Here is a 20,000-nt window from a genome sequence, read left to right on the forward strand (position 1 = left end):
ATATATATATATATATATATATTCTTTCAAACTATTCGCCATTTCCCGCGTTAGCGAGGAAGCGTTAAGAACAGAGAACTGGGCCTTTGAGGGAATACCCTCACCTGGCCCCCTTCTCTGTTCCTTCTTTTTGAAAATTAAAAAAAAAATAATGAGAGGGGAGGATTTCCAGCCCCCCGCTCCCTCACCTTTTAGTCGCCTTCTACGACACGCAGGGAATACGTGGGAAGTATTCTTAATCCCCTATCCCCAGGGATAGGGATATATATATATATATATATATATATATATATATATATATATATATATATATATATATATATATTCTTTCTTTCTTTCAAACTATTCGCCATTTCCCGCAGTAGCAAGGTAGCGTTAAGAACAAAGGACTGGGCCTCTGAGGGAATATCCTCACTTGGCCCCCTTCTCTGTTCCTTCGTTTGGAAAATTGAAAAATATACATATTGGAAAGGATCACAATTTTGCACGTGATCAAGATATTCCTATGAGTCCACGGGGGAAAATGAAACTAAAAGTTCCCAAGTGCACTTTCATGTAATAATCACATCATCAGGGGAGACACAAGAGAGAAATATAACAGTCAGTTGATATACAACGAAGAGACGTAGCTAGGACGCCATTTGGTAAACATGTGATTGTCCAAGACAGACAACGAGCGTATCATAAATTTTTTTTACAAATTTTATCAACAATAAAGTTATTTAATTTGTATAGACCATCACTAATATTAAGATTATAAGTCTTTGTGTATTTAATAATAGAAGATTCAATGATATTTCTCTTGGTAATAGAGTTAGAGTTAATAACGGAGATGGCGTTACGCCAGTCAATACGATGATCATAGTTTTTAACGTGATTAAACAAGGCATTTGATTCTTGTCCCGTTCTTATACTATATTTATGTTGCTTAAGTCTAACAGAAAGATCCTTACCAGTCTGACCAACATAAAACTTATCACAGCTTTTACATGGCACTTTATAGATGCATCCAGGAGAATTTTCTGGTGAATTCCTGATTAAGAGAATAATATTATTAAGGATAGTTGAATGTCAGGTTCTGAAATGGTGGCCACACACACTCCAGATGAAACAGCCCCCCCCCCCCCCCCCCAGCCATCATACAGAGCTTCACTACAGTCATCCCAGGTACAGCCAACTGTAACTGGGTCTCACGATTACCTCATGGGAGGGTACAGGGACCCAACACCCCCCCCCCACAATGGTCCTCTTAAAGTGTGTGTGTGTGTGTGTGTGATAGTGGGGGCCAAAGACCTGAGCCAGGGCGAGCCTCGCACACCTGCCATTCTTATGTATTTATACTACAGAAGTAATCTGTGTTGCGTGTCGCCTTCTTCCTAGATACAGTGGAGATACAGTCTGGGTACAGTGGATATACAGTCTGGGTATAGTGGAGATACAGTCTGGGTACAGTGGATATACAGTCTGGGTATAGTGGAGATAGTCTGGGTACAATGGATATACAGTCTGGGTACAGTGGAGATACAGTCTGGTTACAGTAAGATACAGTGGAGATACGGTCTGGATACAGTGGAGATACGGTCTGGATACAGTGGAGATACAGTCTGGGTACAGTGGAGATACAGTCTGGGTACAGTGGAGATACAGTTGGGTACAGTAAGATACAGTCTGGATACAGTGGATATACGGTCTGGGTACAGTGGAGATACTGTCTGGATACAGTGGAGATACAGTCTGGTTACAGTAAGATACAGTGGAGATACAGTCTGGTTACAGTGGAGATACAGTCTGGTTACAGTGGAGATACAGTCTGGTTACAGTAAGATACAGTGGAGATACAGTCTGGTTACAGTGGAGATACAGTCTGGTTACAGTGGAGATACAGTCTGGTTACAGTGGAGATACAGTCTGGATACAGTGGAGATACAGTCTGGCTACAGTAAGATACAGTCTGGTTACAGTGGAGATACAGTCTGGCTACAGTAAGATAGTCTGGATACAGTCGTGTGTGTATGTGTGTGTGTGTGTGTGTGTGTGTGTGTCAACAGATACGAAAATACATACATTTTTTGTAATGCATGACGTAGAGAAATGTACACAGTGGTAAAACGTCTGTGCCTCATAGTCTGTACCGCAAACTAACCCCCCCCCCCCCCACACACACACAGACCCTGAATTGGAATCTGGAGAGGTTTATGAAAAGGTCAAAAGAAAAGACAAGGGAAAGTATTTTTGACGAATTCTGGAGGAAGTGAAAAAAAAAAGTCTTAAAAAGTGCGACAGGTCATAGTTAATGTGAAAGACAGGAGAAAATCGAGAGTTCCAAAGCTTGGAGGTGTAAGGAAAGAAAAAGGTATCAAAACGGCCCACCCTTGAGTTGCCATTGGCCACAGAGTAATCATTTTGTGCTGAACATTTCCTTTGAAGACATTTTGAAATTATGTACCAGGCAGAAGACTGCAATCTTCCTACGCAGTATCACAAAACCACAGAAGATTTTAAAGCAAAGATAAAGAAGAATAAATCTTCATCATCCCAGTTATCAGAACACAGATCTTGGATGGCAGTTTTTGTTTTTCTTTTCTGTTTTTAGTCCATTTTCCACGTGTGTGTGTTGGCCACCCTTGTACCCTTTATCTCTCACAATCTGTGCCTGCTGATGGCAACTCTCTCTCTCTCTCTCTCTCTCTCTCTCTCCACTTTCCCCGACACTGCCCTTATCTCCACACACACACACACACACACACACATCCCTCCAAAATCTCACTCCAAACGAAGCCTCCAAATATATGATTGGTACAGCGGCCACCATATCGCCTTAACTGTCTCAGGGCCTCGGGTTCGAGTCCCGGAGAGGACAGTGGGCCCACAGCCCACCCAGCTGTTCACCACTAGGAAGGGACGATGAATGCTAAACTTGTCGTGGGCTGCGGTATGTGTATACATCTTTGTATACATTAGGTGGAGGATGTGGGACCAAAGTGGGTGTAAAACACTCCCCTGTCACACAAGGGCAGCAAGGTCGGGTTTAGAGTGTACCAGCTGGTGTAGAACGAGCGGTAAGGTCACGAATAATTGGCCCAGTGGACCACTGGTACGGAGGGGGGGGGGGGGGAGGCGCATATTGCTACACCTGATACCATGCATTTGTCAGTTTACTGACACTTCTTCAGCTCCACCTTAAACTACGCCTCACCTTCAGGATTCGACCCCCACCTCTGCCGAAAATGAACGAAACGACAGAACTACCCAGTGCAAAGCACACACAGTATCAAATCACCTACCTGTTGCTTAACAACCATAAAACCACACACGTCTCGGTTCAATATTTGGGACTCCACTGCCCACCCCAGTAAATATGTAGTGACCCACCCACGTCTCTTCGTTGTGTATCATCAATTGACTGTTATATTTCTCTCTTGTGTCTCCCCTGATGATGATGTGATGATGACACGAAAGTGCACTTGGCAACTTATCGTGTTTCATTTTCCCCCGTGGACTCATAGGAATATACTTGATCACGCGCAAAATTGTGATCCTTTCCTATATATATATATATATATATATATATATTGCAAGAGTTGACAGTGTCGCGTGTGATCTGGTACATGCATGAGACCACAGGGAAATGGAAGACGATCAGTTGCCAAGTGCACATTCGTGTCATCATCACATCATCATCATCAGGGGGAGACGTGCGTCTCCACAAGGTTGATGTGTCCGACGCCCCCCCCCCCCCTCCCCAGCTAAGACGAAACGACGCCACCACACGAACGAGAGAGAGAGAGAGAGAGAGAGAGAGAGAGAGAGAGAGAGAGAGAGACCAGCCCTGGTCAGATGAAATTCGACTCCCTCCCTCCCTTCCCTTCCCTCCCTCCCTTCCCTCCCTCCTTCCCTCCCTCCCTCCAGCCGCCCAGCGCAGCGTTGTGGTCAAGCGGACGCCTCCTCGTTGAACGTGGGCGGGGGGGCCGCCTCGTTGAACGCCTGCGGACGCCTCCTCGTTGAACGCGGGCGGATGCCTCCTCGTTGAACGCCTGCGGACGCCTCCTCGTTGAACGTGGGCGGGGGGGCCGCCTCGTTGAACGCCTGCGGACGCCTCCTCGTTGAACGTGGGCGGGGGGGGCCGCCTCGTTGAACGCCTGCGGACGCCTCCTCGTTGAACGTGGGTGGGGTGCAGCCTCGTTGAACGCCTGCGGACGCCTCCTCGTTGAACGTGGGTGGGGTGCAGCCTCGTTGAACGCCTGCGGACGCCTCCTCGTTGAACGTGGGTGGGGTGCAGCCTCGTTGAACGCCTGCGGACGCCTCCTCGTTGAACGCGGGTGGGGGGGGGGCAGCCTCGTTGAACGCCGATACATCCCCCCCACCCCCTTTACACACATCTGACCCAGACCTACTTGCCTGGCCAACTCTCTCTCTCTCTCTCTCTCTCTCTCTCTCTCTCTCTCTCTCTCTCTCTCTCTCTCTCTCTGTCTCTCTCTCTCTGTCCCTCCCGCCCTCTCTCTCTCTCTCTCCCTCCCGCCCTCTCTCTCTCTCTCTCTCTCTCTCTCTCTCTCTCTCTCTCTCTCTCTCTCTCTCTCTCACTTCCCTCACCCCCTCTCTCTCTCTCTCTCTCTCTCTCTCTCTCTCTCTCTCTCTCTCTCTCTCTCTCAGTGTGGACCAGGACAGGTGAAACGTCCTGGGTAAAACATGGAGCGACCTGGGGCAGTGTGAACACATGTGGCCTTGTTTTCGTCTGTGTTCCTGGAAAAAAAACGTTTCCCCTGTTATATACCAACACGAACTGGACGAAAACGTTTCTCTAGTATATACCAACACGAACTGGAAGAAAACGTTTCCCTATGCCAGATATACCACGGCACATATACCAAAACGAGTTGGAAAACGTTTTCCTTCTTTATACCAGAACGTGCTGTGAATGGATTGAACCAGGGCATGTGAAGCGTCTGGGGTAAACCATGGGAAGTTGTGTGGGGCCTGGATGTGGAAAGGGAGCTCGGGTTTCGGTGCATTATTATATGTCAGGTGGAAAGGGAGCTGTGGTTTCGGTGCATTACACATGTCAGGTGAAAGGGAGCTGTGGTTTCGGTGCATTATTAGATGTCAGGTGGAAAGGGAGCTGTGGTTTCGGTGCATTACACATGTCAGGTGGAAAGGGAGCTGTGGTTTCGGTGCATTATTAGATGTCAGGTGGAAAGGGAGCTGTGGTTTCGGTGCATTACACATGTCAGGTGGAAAGGAAGCTGTGGTTTCGGTGCATTACACATGTCAGGTGGAAAGGGAGCTGTGGTTTCGATGTATAACACATGACAGCTAGAGACTGGGAGTGAACGAATGTGGCCTTTGTTTTCTATTTTCCTAGCGCTACCTCGCTGAAGCGGGGAAATGGCGAACAAGTCTTTTATGTGTTTGTTGTGATGACATACTTAGTTGAATGTGTATTTTTCCATAGAGGATGTTCCGTTTTCTTCTAGTTCGTATTGCTATATCTGGCGTAGGGAAACGTTTTCTTCCAGTTCGTGTTGGTGTAGTGAAACGTTTTCTTCCAGTTCGTGTTGAAATATATGCCGTTGGGAAACGTTTTCTTCCAGTTCGTGCTGGTATATATGCCGTAGGGAAACGTTTTCTTCCAGTTCGTGCTGGTATATATGCCGTAGGGAAACTTTTTCTTCCAGTTCGTGCTGGTATATATGCCGTAGGGAAACGTTTTCTTCCAGTTCGTGTTGTCATATATGCCGTAGGGAAACGTTTTCTTCCAGTTCGTGTTGATATATAGTAGTGAAACGTTTTCTTCCAGTTCGTGCTGGTATATATGCAGTAGGGAAACGTTTTCTTCCAATTCGTGTTGGAATATATGCAGTAGGGAAACGTTTTCTTCCCGTTCGTGCTGGTATATATGCAGTAGGGAAACGTTTTCTTCCAGTTCGTGTTGGTATATATGCCGTAGTGAAACGTTTTCTTCCAGTTCGTGCTGGTATATAGTAGGGGAAACGTTTTCTTCCAGTTCGTGCTGGTATATATGCCGTAGGGAAACGTTTTCTTCCAGTTCGTGTTGGTATATATATATATATATTTGGCGTGGGGGGGGGAGGGGGTTTGGGGTGGGGGAAAGGAGTGTCAAATATGACGCAGTTCTTGAGGTGGGGGGGGGAGGGGGGAGTCTTGAGGTGGGGGGAGTCTTGAGGTGGGGGGAGGGGGGAGTCTTGAGGTGGGGGGAGGGGGGAGGGAGGGGGGGAGTGGGGGGGTGTAGATAACAGAGAGATAAGCTGGTGTGTTGTGATAACACAACACAACTCAGGGAACTGCCCCCACTCACTGTGTGTGTGTGTGTGTGGGTGTGTCTTTGCCAACCTTCCCTCACACTAGGTGCGCTGCCAACATGGTGTGTGGGGTGATGATGAGTTGTGAGGGGGGAGGGGTAACATGGTGTGTGGGGTGATGATGAGTTGTGAGGGGGGGAGGGGGTAACATGGTGTGTGGGGTGATGATGAGTTGTGAGGGGGGAGGGGTAACATGGTGTGTGGGGTGATGATGAGTTGTGAGGGGGGAGGGGTAACATGGTGTGTGGGGTGATGAGGAGTTGTGAGGGGGGAGGGGTAACATGGTGTGTGGGGTGATGATGAGTTGTGAGGGAGGGGTAACATGGTGTGTGGGGTGATGATGAGTTGTGAGGGGGGAGGGGTAACATGGTGTGTGGGGTGATGAGGAGTTGTGAGGGGGGAGGGGTAACATGGTGTGTGGGGTGATGAGGAGTTGTGAGGGGGGAGGGGTAACATGGTGTGTGGGGTGATGATGAGTTGTGAGGGGGGAGGGGTAACATGGTGTGTGGGGTGATGAGGAGTTGTGAGGGGGGAGGGGTAACATGGTGTGTGGGGTGATGAGGAGTTGTGAGGGGGGAGGGGTAACATGGTGTGTGGGGTGATGATGAGTTGTGAGGGGGGAGGGGTAACATGGTGTGTGGGGTGATGATGAGTTGTGAGGGGGGAGGGGGTAACATGGTGTGTGGGGTGATGATGAGTTGTGAGGGGGGAGGGGTAACATGGTGTGTGGGGTGATGATGAGTTGTGAGGGGGGAGGGGTAACATGGTGTGTGGGGTGATGATGAGTTGTGAGGGGGGGTAACATGGTGTGTGGGGTGATGATGAGTTGTGAGGGGGGGTAACATGGTGTGTGGGGTGATGAGGAGTTGTGAGGGGGGTAACATGGTGTGTGGGGTGATGAGGAGTTGTGAGGGGGGGTAACATGGTGTGTGGGGTGATGAGGAGTTGTGAGGGGGGGTAACATGGTGTGTGGGGTGATGATGAGTTGTGAGGGGGGTAACATGGTGTGTGGGGTGATGAGGAGTTGTGAGGGGGGGTAACATGGTGTGGGGTAATGAGTTGTGAGGGTAACGTGGTGTGTGGGTAATGAATTGTGAGGGTAACATGGTGTGTGGCTAATGAATTGTGAGGGCAACATGGTGTGTGGGTAATGAATTGTGAGGGTAACAAGGTGTGTGTGTGTGTGTGTGTGTGGTGTTGGTTATGAGTTGTGAGGAGGAGGGGTGGGGGGGGGTACAGTAGTGGTGTGAGGATCATGAGTGCGAAACAGCGTCAGAAACACACGAAAAATGGGCCTCATTTTGGAAGCCCTTCATCCACATAGTGTTGTAGTGGAGCCAGAGCCAGCCTTCCACCCCATATACCCTAGTTCATAATATCCCCTTCCCCTACACCCCCCTCATATATCACGACACCATCCCCCATATATCACAATGATCCATTTTATTCTATCGTATGCACGCCTCTCACTGACGCTGGTCATCCTCGCCTTACTGGTAAACTGTTTCATCACAATCTTATTTTGTTCTCTGTCTCTCTCAAAATCAGACATCGGTCCCCCCCCCACACCTGTCTTGTCGTACATCTGTCTGTCGTACATCTGTCTGTCGTACATCTGTCTGTCGTACATCCGTCTGTCGTACATCTGTCTGTCGTACATCTGTCGTTGTGATCTGCAGAGTCACGAAGAGCCTGGTGAACCCAGGGATCTTCTGTAGGAGAAACTCTTTTTTTATTCTTTTGTAATCCGTCTAAGAAAAAAATTAGTCGTGGCTCGTTTCGAAAGGCCTCATTAAGCGGACTGTCATTAATCTGAACCAATTGGACGAGCGCGAGGTCATCTGAGGTCATCGCTTTCCCGACGCGTTTCACTCGGGTCATCTTCCAATTCCCCCGTCCACTGACCCAGCTGGGTCAACCAGGCGTGTCCTGGGTCTCTCCGTCGAGACAAGAGGGCTGTTAGGGGAGGAGGGAGGGGGGGGGAGGGTCGTTCCGTCCCTCTGTCCAATCACCATTCCTTATCCCCCGTCTTCCAATGGTCGTACCATCAGGCGTCGTGTTGTGGGCTGAACTAGCCACTTGGGGAAGAGGGATACTACTGGGTCGACGTAGGGTGGGTCCCTGGTCGTGTGTGTAGGTGTGTGTGTGTGTCTGTAGCCTCTGGGATATATATATATATCACACTGGGATAGTGTGGCGTCCCAGAAATGGTCAGTCAGGTGGCGTTCGTCTAAGATGGTCAGGTTGGGGCAGGTGGTGTCGTGTGACGACAGATGGTGGAACCAGTTTGTGGCCTTATCTGGGAGCGGCCAGGTAGGTCTCTCTGGGGGGGTAGGGGGGGGGGTCGCCACTGTTGCCACGTTCCCTCTCCCAGGCTGTGTGGGGGGGGGGTCGAGGGGGTAGCCCCCCCTTTTTTTTCCCTTCCCCCAGAAAAATGAAGGAACAGAGAAGGCGGCCAAGTGAGGATATTCCCTCTAAGGCGCAGTCCTCTGTTCTTAGCGCTACATCGCTAACACGGGAAATGGTGAATATATATATATATATATATATATATATATATATATATATATATATATATATATATATATATATATATATATATTCCTATGAGTCCACGGGGATAATGAAACATGATAAATTCCCAAGTGCACTTTCGTGTAATAATCACATCATCAGGGGAGACACGAGAGAAATATATCAGTCAGTTGATATACAACGAAGAGACGTAGCTAGGACGCCAGGTACCCAATATCTCGACCAAACCCCATTTGGGACTGATGAACAGCTGGGTTGACTGTGGGCCGACTGCCGCAGCCAGGACTCGAACCCTGCCAGCTCTGTTGCTGGGACCCCTGGAATGCATGGTCAGCCGACCGCTCCACCACTAAGGGCCATTAGTAACGTACCAGCAAGGCACATAAGATCTCTTACAATGTATATAAATATATAAATGTATGGGTAATGTATATATGCTGTGTGTGGACGTGTATGTATATACATGTGTATGTGGGCGGGTTAGGCCATTCTTTCGTCTGTTTCCTTGCGCCACCTCGCTCACGCGAGAGACAGCGACAAAGTATAATAAATAAATATAAATGATAAATATTTATATAAAAAAATTCACTAAATACAGTTCATGACGAGTGCCAGTGGGGGTCACCCACTGGTAACAGAACTGAGAAATGGTGACACAGAAACTCGACCTGAAATGGTGACAGCTGTGGGGCTGTTATGACAGCTGTGGGGCCGTGATGACAGCTGTGGGGCTGTTATGACAGCTGTGGGGCTGTTATGACAGCTGTGGGGCCTTAATAACAGCTGTGGGGCCGTGATGACAGCTGTGGGGCTGTTATGACAGCTGTGGGGCTGTTATGACAGCTGTGGGGCCTTAATAACAGCTGTGGGGCCTTAATAACAGCTGTGGGGCCGTGATGACAGCTGTGGGGCCGTGATGACAGCTGTGGGGCTGTTATGACAGCTGTGGGGCCTTAATAACAGCTGTGGGGCCGTGATGACAGCTGTGGGGCCTTAATAACAGCTGTGGGGCCGTGATGACAGCTGTGGGGCCTTAATAACAGCTGTGGGGCCGTGATGACAGCTGTGGGGCCTTAATAACAGCTGTGGGGCCGTGATGACAGCTGTGGGGCCTTAATAACAGCTGTGCGGCCGTGATAACAGCTGTGGAGCCATGGTAACAGCTGTGGGGCCGTGATAACAGCTATGGAGTCGAATCACAAGAGGGACATAAAACGAAATGTACAAACATTGTCACCACTGGTGTGAGGCAAGGAGGTATATGCTGTCACCACTGGTGTGAGGCAAGGGGGATATGCTGTCACCACTGGTGTGAGGCAAGGGGGATATGCTGTCACCACTGGTGTGAGGCAAGGGGGATATGCTGTCACCACTGGTGTGAGGCAAGGGGGATATGCTGTCACCACTGGTTGTGAGGCAAGGGGGATATGCTGTCACCACTGGTGTGAGGCAAGGGGGGATATGCTGTCACCACTGGTGTGAGGCAAGGGGATATGCTGTCACCACTGGTGTGAGGCAAGGGGATATGCTGTCACCACTGGTGTGAGGCAAGGGGGGATATGCTGTCACCACTTGGTGTGAGGCAAGGGGGATATGCTGTCACAACTAGGTGTGAGGCAAGGGGGGGATATGCTGTTACCACTGGTGTGAGGCAAGGGGGATATGCTGTTACCACTGGTGTGAGGCAAGGGGATATGCTGTCACCACTGGTGTGAGGCAAGGGGGGATATGCTGTCACCACTGGTGTGAGGCAAGGGGGATATGCTGTCACCAAGGGTGTGAGGCAAGGGGGGATATGCTGTCACCACTGGTGTGAGGCAAGGGGGATATGCTGTCACCACTGGTGTGAGGCAAGGGGGATATGCTGTCACCACTGGTGTGAGGCAAGGGGGATATGCTGTCACCACTGGTGTGAGGCAAGGGGGATATGCTGTCACCACTGGTGTGAGGCAAGGGGGATATGCTGTCACCACTGGTGTGAGGCCAAGGGGGATATGCTGTCACCACTGGTGTGAGGCAAGGGGGATATGCTGTCACCACTGGTGTGAGGCAAGGGGGATATGCTGTCACCACTGGTGTGAGGCAAGGGGGATATGCTGTCACCACTGGTGTGAGGCAAGGGGGATATGCTGTTACCACTGGTGTGAGGCAAGGGGGATATGCTGTCACCACTGGTGTGAGGCAAGGGGGATATGCTGTCACCACTGGTGTGAGGCAAGGGGGATATGCTGTCACCACTGGTGTGAGGCAAGGGGGATATGCTGTCACCACTGGTGTGAGGCAAGGGGGGATATGCTGTCACCACTGGTGTGAGGCAAGGGGGATATGCTGGGCACCACTGGTGTGAGGCAAGGGGGATATGCTGTCACCACTGGTGTGAGGCAAGGGGGATATGCTGTCACCACTGGTGTGAGGCAAGGGGGATATTGCTGTCACCATGGTGTGAGGCAAGGGGGTATATGCTGTACACACTGGTGTGAGGCAAGGTTGATATGCTGTCACCAATGGTGTGAGGCAAGGTTGATATGCTGTCACCACTGGTGTGAGGCAAGGGGAATATGCCGTCACCACTGGTGTGAGGCAAGGGGGATATGCTGTCACCACTGGTGTGAGGCAAGGGGGATATGCTGTCACCACTGGTGAGGCAAGGAGTGTAAGCTGTCACCATTGCTTTGAGGCAAGGGGATATGCTGTTACCACTGGTGTGAGGCAAGGGGGGATATGGTGTCACCACTGGTGTGAGGCAAGGGGGATATGATGTCATCACTGGTGTGAGGCAAGGGGAATATGCCGTCACCACTGGTGTGAGGCAAGGGGGATATGGTGTCACCACTGGTGAGGCAAGGGGGATATGCTGTCACCACTGGTGTGAGGCAAGGGGGTATATGCTGTCACCACTGGTGTGAGGCAAGGGGGTATATGCTGTCACCACTGGTGTGAGGCAAGGTTGATATGCTGTCACCAATGGTGTGAGGCAAGGTTGATATGCTGTCACCACTGGTGTGAGGCAAGGTTGATATGCTGTCACCACTCTTGTGAGGCAAGGGACATATGCTGTAACCACTGGTGTGAGGCAAGGGGGGGTATACTGCCACCACTGGTGAGGCAAGGAGTGTAAGCTGTCACCATTGCTTTGAGGCAAGGGGATATGCTGTTACCACTGGTGTGAGGCAAGGGGGGATATGCTGTCACCACTGGTGTGAGGCAAGGGGGATATGCTGTCACCACTGGTGTGAGGCAAGGGGGATATGCCGTTACCACTGGTGTGAGGCAAGGGGATATGCTGTTACCACTGGTGTGAGGCAAGGGGGATATGCCGTTACCACTGGTGTGAGGCAAGGGGGATATGCTGTTACCACTGGTGTGAGGCAAGGGGATATGCTGTCACCACTGGTGTGAGGCAAGGGGATATGCTGTTACCACTTGTGTGAGGCAAGAGGGATATGCTGTTATCACTGGTGTGAGGCAAGGGGATATATGCTGTCACCACTGGGGTGAGGCAAAGTGATATGCTGTCACCACTAGTGTGAGGCAAGGGGGATACGCTGTCCACTGGTGTGAGGCAGTGATATGCTGTCACCACTGGTGTGAGGCAATGTGATATGCTGTCACCACTGACGTGAGGCAAAGTGATATGCTGTCACCACTAGTGTGAGGCAAAGTGATATGCTGTCACCACTAGTGTGAGGCAAAGTGATATGCTGTCACCACTAGTGTGAGGCAAAGTGATATGCTGTCACCACTAGTGTGAGGCAAAGTGATATGCTGTTACCACTAGTGTGAGGCAAAGTGATATGCTGTCACCACTAGTGTGAGGCAAAGTGATATGCTGTCACCACTAGTGTAAGGCAAAGTGATATGCTGTCACCACTAGTGTGAGGCAAAGTGATATGCTGTCACCACTAGTGTGAGGCAAAGTGATATGCTGTCACCACTAGTGTGAGGCAAAGTGATATGCTGTCACCACTAGTGTGAGGCAAAGTGATATGCTGTCACCACTGACGTGAGTCACGCGGATATGCTGTCGTGAATTATCTTTCTTATCTCTGGCCAGATGCTTGAAAAAGATATCCATGTTTAGCACAGAATGACCCGGGGGAGAAGAAGACCTCCCAGACCATCGTAAGGTAAGGTGCCAGACCCAGCTGTGGGGGGTAGAAGACCTCCCAAACCATCGTAAGGTAAGGTAAGGTGCCAGACCCAGCTGTGGGGGGGTAGAAGACCTCCCAAACCATCGTAAGGTATACGTAAGGTAAGGTAAGGTGCCAGACCCAGCTGTGGGGGTAGAAGACCTCCCAAACCATCGTAAGGTATACGTAAGGTAAGGTAAGGTGCCAGACCCAGCTGTGGGGGGATGGTGGTGGTGGGGTAAAGGAGGGTAGAAGGTATTAAGCTATGAAGTTTATCAGGTCACCAGATGTGGTTTACTGGCTCAAGGACGGCGAGAGAGAGAGAGAGAGAGAGAGAGAGAGAGAGAGAGAGAGAGAGAGAGAGAGAGAGAGAGAGAGAGAGTTGTTAACTCAGTGACGTCAAGGAGCGGGTTTTTTCCCACCTTCCTTCACCCTTCTAAGACAGACGTGGGACCAGCAGTTCCCCCAGCTGGGTCCCAACACCGTCCTAGGGGGGGGGGGGTTGGCGCAGACCCCCACCTGCCGTGTGTGGTCCGCGAGGCTGAGATACACCTTGACCCCAGAGGCCATACCTCTACCTCACTGGAGGCCATACCTCTACCTCACTGGAGGCCAACCTCAACCACACTGGAGGCCATACCTCTACCTCACTGGAGGCCATACCTCTACCTCACTGGAGGCCATACCTCTACCTCACTGGAGGTCATACCTCTACCTCACTGGAGGCCATACCTCTACCTCACTGGAGGTCATACCTCTACCTCACTGGAGGCCATACCTCTACCTCACTGGAGGCCATACCTCTACCTCACTGGAGGCCATACCTCTACCTCACTGGAGGCCATACCTCTACCTCATTGGAGGCCATACCTCTACCTCACTGGAGGTCATACCTCTACCTCACTGGAGGTCATACCTCTACCTCACTGGAGGCCATACCTCTACCTCACTGGAGGCCATACCTCTACCTCACTGGAGGCCATACCTCTACCTCACTGGAGGCCATACCTCTACCTCACTGGAGGTCATACCTCTACCTCACTGGAGGCCAACCTCTACCCCACTGGAGGTCACCTCATCCTGGAAACAGAGACGATAATGGGAGGGATATAAGAAAACAAAAGACACACGAGGTTAGGCAATTTTCCAAAGTTTGGAGGTGTCAGGAGAGACACAGGTGTCAAAGCGGCCCACAACCCTTTGAGTTGCTGATGGCCACACTCACCAGCTGAAGCGCCCGGTACATTGCGTGTGGTCTAGCTAGTAGTGTGGGAGTGTGTGTGTGGGGGGGCACACCAACATCCAACACTCGGGAGCAAAAAAAGAAAAAAAGAAACAAAGTTAAGACCTATTAAAGAGGGGGGGAAGGGGAGGGGGGAAGGGGAGGGGAGGTGGAAAGTGGGCTAACAGAGCCGTGTGTGGGGGTGAAGGGGGGGAGGAAGGGGGGGGGTCGACAAGTCTGCCCCGGGGCAGGTTATGAGACGGAGGGAGAGGATGAAGAGCTAGACCCACCCCACAGGACAGTGTTCCTCTCTCTCTCTCTCTCTCTCTCTCTCTCTCTCTCTCTCTCTCTCTCTCTCTCTCTCTCTCTCTCTCTCTCTCTCTCTCTCGGGGCCCCCTCCCCCCCCCTCTCGTGTACACAGCTGTGCACGCCAACCCAGCAACACGAGAGAGAGAGAGAGAGAGAGAGAGAGAGAGAGAGAGAGAGAGAGAGAGAGAGAGAGAGAGAGTGACCGATAACATCCCCTTTATGCTGATATCACCCCCACATCCCCCCACACCCCCACACCAGAAGGTTGAAGATAACAGTCGATGACACACTAATGAGGGGTGACGACCCCCCCCCCCTCCCAACCCTTGTACTGGTGACCTGACCTATACCTGACGAAGACCATACGATGGTTTGGGAGGTCTTCTACCCCCCACAGCTGGGTCTGGCACCTTACCTTACCTTACGTATACCTTACGATGGTTTGGGAGGTCTTCTACCCCCCACAGCTGGGTCTGGCACCTTACCTTACCTTACGTATACCTTACGATGGTTTGGGAGGTCTTCTACCCCCCACAGCTGGGTCTGGCACCTTACCTTACCTTACGATGGTTTGGGAGGTCTTCTACCCCCCACAGCTGGGTCTGGCACCTTACCTTACCTTACGTATACCTTACGATGGTTTGGGAGGTCTTCTACCCCCCACAGCTGGGTCTGGCACCTTACCTTACCTTACGTATACCTTACGATGGTTTGGGAGGTCTTCTACCACCACAGCTGGGTCTGGCACCTTACCTTACCTTATGTATACCTTACGATGGTTTGGGAGGTCTTCTACCTCCCACAGCTGGGTCTGGTACCTTACCTTACCATGGTTTGGGAGGTCTTCTACCCCCCACAGCTGGGTCTGGTACCTTACCTTACCATGGTTTGGGAGGTCTTCTTCCTCCCTCAGCTGGGTCTGGCACCTTACCTTACCTTACGTATACCTTACGATGGTTCGGGAGGTCTTCTACCCCCACAGCTGGGTCTGGCACCTTACCTTACCTTACGATGGTTTGGGAGGTCTTCTACCCCCACAGCTGGGTCTGGTACCTTACCTTACCATGGTTTGGGAGGTCTTCTTCCTCCCACAGCTGGGTCTGGCGTCTTACCGTAACTTACGTATACCTTACGATGGTTTGGGAGGTCTTCTACCCCCACAGCTGGGTCTGGCACCTTACCTTACCTTACGCATACCTTACGATGGTTTGGGAGGTCTTCTACCCCCACAGCTGGGTCTGGCACCTTACCTTACCTTATGTATACCTAGCGATGGTTTGGGAGGTCTTCTACCCCCACAGCTGGGTCTGGCACCTTACCTTACCTTACGTATACCTTACGATGGTTTGGGAGGTCTTCTACCCCCCACAGCTGGGTCTGGCACCTTACCTTACCTTACGTATACCTTACGATGGTTTGGGAGGTCTTCTACCCCCCACAGCTGGGTCTGGTACCTTACCTTACCATGGTTTGGGAGGTCTTCTACCCCCCCACAGCTGGGTCTGGTACCTTACCTTACCATGGTTTGGGAGGTCTTCTTCCTCCCTCAGCTGGGTTTGGCACCTTACCTTACCTTACGTATACCTTACGATGGTTTGGGAGGTCTTCTACCCCCCACAGAGCTGGGTCTGGTACCTTACCTTACCTTACGTATACCTTACGATGGTTTGGGAGGTCTTCTACCCCCACAGCTGGGTCTGGCACCTTACCTTACCTTACGTATACCTTACGATGGTTTGGGAGGTCTTCTACCCCCACAGCTGGGTCTGGCACCTTACCTTACGTATACCTTACGATGGTTTGGGAGGTCTTCTACCCCCATAGCTGGGTCTGGCACCTTACCTTACCTTACGTATACCTTACGATGGTTTGGGAGGTCTTCTACCCCCACAGCTGGGTCTGGCACCTTACCTTACCTTACGTATACCTTACGATGGTTTGGGAGGTCTTCTACCCCCCCACAGCTGGGTCTGGCACCTTACCTTACCTTACGTATACCTTACGATGGTTTGGGAGGTCTTCTACCCCCACAGCTGGGTCTGGTACCTTACCTTACCTTACGATGGTTTGGGAGGTCTTCTACCCCCCACAGCTGGGTCTGGCACCTTACCTTACCTTACGTATACCTTACGATGGTTTGGGAGGTCTTCTACCCCCCACAGCTGGGTCTGGCACCTTACCTTACCTTACCTTACCTTACGATGGTTTGGGAGGTCTTCTACCCCCCCACAGCTGGGTCTGGCTTGTCTACCCTCAATTTTCTGGCGCTGGTTTTACCCTGTGCAGTTCGTGGGTGTCTGGGAATTACATTTATGGGCCCAGGTTTCCACCGAGGGGTAAAACGGTGGGAATTACATTGAAAAGGTAATTGTATGATTACTTTCCCACTGTTAACAATAGTGGCTGAACGACTTATTCTCTCGTATGTGTCGAGAAATTACCTTTTTTTTTTATATATATAACCCCAAGTTAAAGTAATTCTAAAGTGACCGGTATGTAATTAGAGCGAGTGATTACTTTGGAATTATAATAATAGTAATCGTGGCTGACGTCCACCTGTCAACAGAAAACGAGACCCAGAATGGAAGTTTATGGACGACTGAGCTAAAATGAGACTATATATATATATATATATATATATATATATATATATATATATATATATATATATATATATATACATACATATATTCGTTTTTATATTAAATTGTACGAAAATATATCTTTATTCAAAGGAATTCACCTTGAATTAAACAATAAAGAAATTGCGGTAACTGTTGGCCGTGACGTATGGAGGCGAGCGGCGACCCTATGGGTAATGAGGTAGTGGCGCCTCCACACCTTTCTAAATTCAGGAAAAAAAATAAGATCATTCGCCATTTTTGTAACTCGCTGTAATGTGAAATGGTGACTCACGGGTTAACCTTGAGGAGAAGTTACTGTGAGAGGCCGCTGCTCACCTTCGGGTAAACGAGGGAGGATAATGAGGCGTGGAAACACCTGGTTTCTCCTGGAAATTGTAAGGGGCAACAGACTATGACGTCAGCTTATTCTAATCATTGCCACTTTAACCTACTTCGGTTTTATATATATATATATATATATATATATATATATATATATATATATATATATATATATATATATATATATATATATATATATGTATACATAGATACTCTATAAGGAAAGAGAATATAGAGTTTAATTGTGTTTGTAGAGTTCCTGGTAAGGGAAAAGACGTTTCAAGTGGCGGTGTGTGGTAACTATACATCAGCTGATGCATGACGCCATCTTCAGACGAGTCTGGATATATTGGCCCTTTTTCCCTTTCTCTGTCGAGTTGTACCCATGGTATAGTTCCTTCTGACGATCTGGTTCGTAGGGTGACTACGTCAGAGGGGTTAAACTAGACTGGTTCTCGAGAAGCAGTTAAGCGCTGGGATAACAGATAATAATTCGTTCCTGGAATAGATCATATTGTCAAATTGATAAATACTTATCTTTAGGAGTTTTCCTCATGTGCATTTTTTGATATATATATATATATATATATATATATATATATATATATATATATATATATATATATATATATATTCTATTTATATATTTATTTATTTTGCCTTGTCGCTATCTCCCGCGTTACCGAGGTAGCGCAAGGAAACAGACGAAACAATGGCCCAAGCCACCCACATACACATGTATATACCTATGAGTCCACGGGGGAAAATGAAACACAATAAGTTACCAAGTGCACTTTCGTGTAATAATCACATCATCATCAGGGGAGACACAAGAGAGAAATATAACAGTCAGTTGATGATATACAACGAAGAGACGTAGCTAGGAGGCCATTTGGTCAACACGTGACCAGATATACAACGAAGAGACGTAGCTAGGAGGCCATCTGGTCAACACGTGACCAGTGAAGGACGAATGTGTTCAAGTTGGACAACAAGCGTGTTATAGAATCTATTATGTGGTCAAGGAAGGGAGGGAGCTGCTTAGAATTGTTATCAACAATATTGTCATCCACTTTGTACACACTACATTCTTGTATCTCCCCTGATGATGATGATGTGATCATTACACGAAAGTGCACTTGGCAACTTATGTTCTACGTCTTCTATCTCATACTTGTATCTCCCCTGATGATGATGTGATCATTACACGAAAGTGCACCTGGCAACTTATGTTGTACGTCTTCTATCTCATTCTTGTATCTCCCCTGATGATGATGATGTGATCATTACACGAAAGTGCACTTGGCAACTTATGTTCTACGTCTTCTATCTCATACTTGTATCTCCCCTGATGATGATGTGATCATTACACGAAAGTGCACCTGGCAACTTATGTTGTACGTCTTCTATCTCATTCTTGTATCTCCCCTGATGATGATGATGTGATCATTACACGAAAGTGCACTTGGCAACTTATGTTCTACGTCTTCTATCTCATACTTGTATCTCCCCTGATGATGATGTGATCATTACACGAAAGTGCACCTGGCAACTTATGTTGTACGTCTTCTATCTCATTCTTGTATCTCCCCTGATGATGATGATGTGATCATAACACGAAAGTGCACTTGGCAACTTATTTAGAAGTATATTTGATGATGCGAGACGTTGGAACCACACATCCAGGAAATGCTGCACACGAAATGCAGGAAAAATTTTGCACAAAAACCAGAAATTATTCCATTTTTTGGACATTGGACGTTGACTGTCATCAGTAAGCGATGGTACTACAATTTGAATGTCAAGAGCCAATAATTCTATAGTGTATGTCCTTATTAATTACAGACAGGGTAAATAATGAGGGCTATTAATGGTCACTTTCAGTTATTTTTTGGCATTTACTCGCGCCAAATACCTAACTCATCAGGAGAGGCCATTTATTTCACATCAAGACTGGCCATTTATTTCACATCAAAATAGGCCATTTATTTCACATCGACAGGCCATCTATTTCACATCGACAGGCCATCTATTTCACATCAAGACAGACCATTTATTTAACATCAAGACAGGCCATTTATTTCACATCAAGACAGGCCATTTATTTCACATCAAGACAGGCCATTTGTTTCGCATCAAGACAGGCCATTTGTTTCGCATCAAGACAGGCCATTTATTTCACATCGACAGGCCATTTATGTCATATCAAGACAGGCCATTTATTTGACATCAAGACAGGCCATTTATTTCACATTAAGACAGGCCATTTATTTAACATCAAGACAGGCCATGTATTTGACATCAAGACAGGCCATTTATTTCACATTAAGACAGGCCATTTATTTGACATCAAGACAGGCCATTTACTTCATATTAAGACGACATTTATTTCACATCAAGACAGGCCATTTATTTCACATCAAGATAGGCCATTTATTTCACATCAAGACAGGCCATTTATTTCACATCAAGATAGGCCATTTATTTCACATCAAGACAGGCCATTTATTTCGCCAGGGTC

The 20,000-nt window shown here is 48.8% G+C and overlaps 1 protein-coding gene across 1 annotated transcript in view; it reads left to right on the forward strand.

Annotated features, from left to right (window-relative positions):
* LOC139767410 (sodium- and chloride-dependent GABA transporter 2-like) overlaps positions 1–20,000 on the forward strand; it is a 142,846-nt gene that overhangs the window by 15,166 nt on the left and 107,680 nt on the right. The window lies entirely within an intron of this gene.

The sequence above is a fragment of the Panulirus ornatus genome, chromosome 61, assembly GCF_036320965.1.
Source record: "Panulirus ornatus isolate Po-2019 chromosome 61, ASM3632096v1, whole genome shotgun sequence".
Lineage (NCBI taxonomy): Eukaryota > Metazoa > Arthropoda > Malacostraca > Decapoda > Palinuridae > Panulirus > Panulirus ornatus.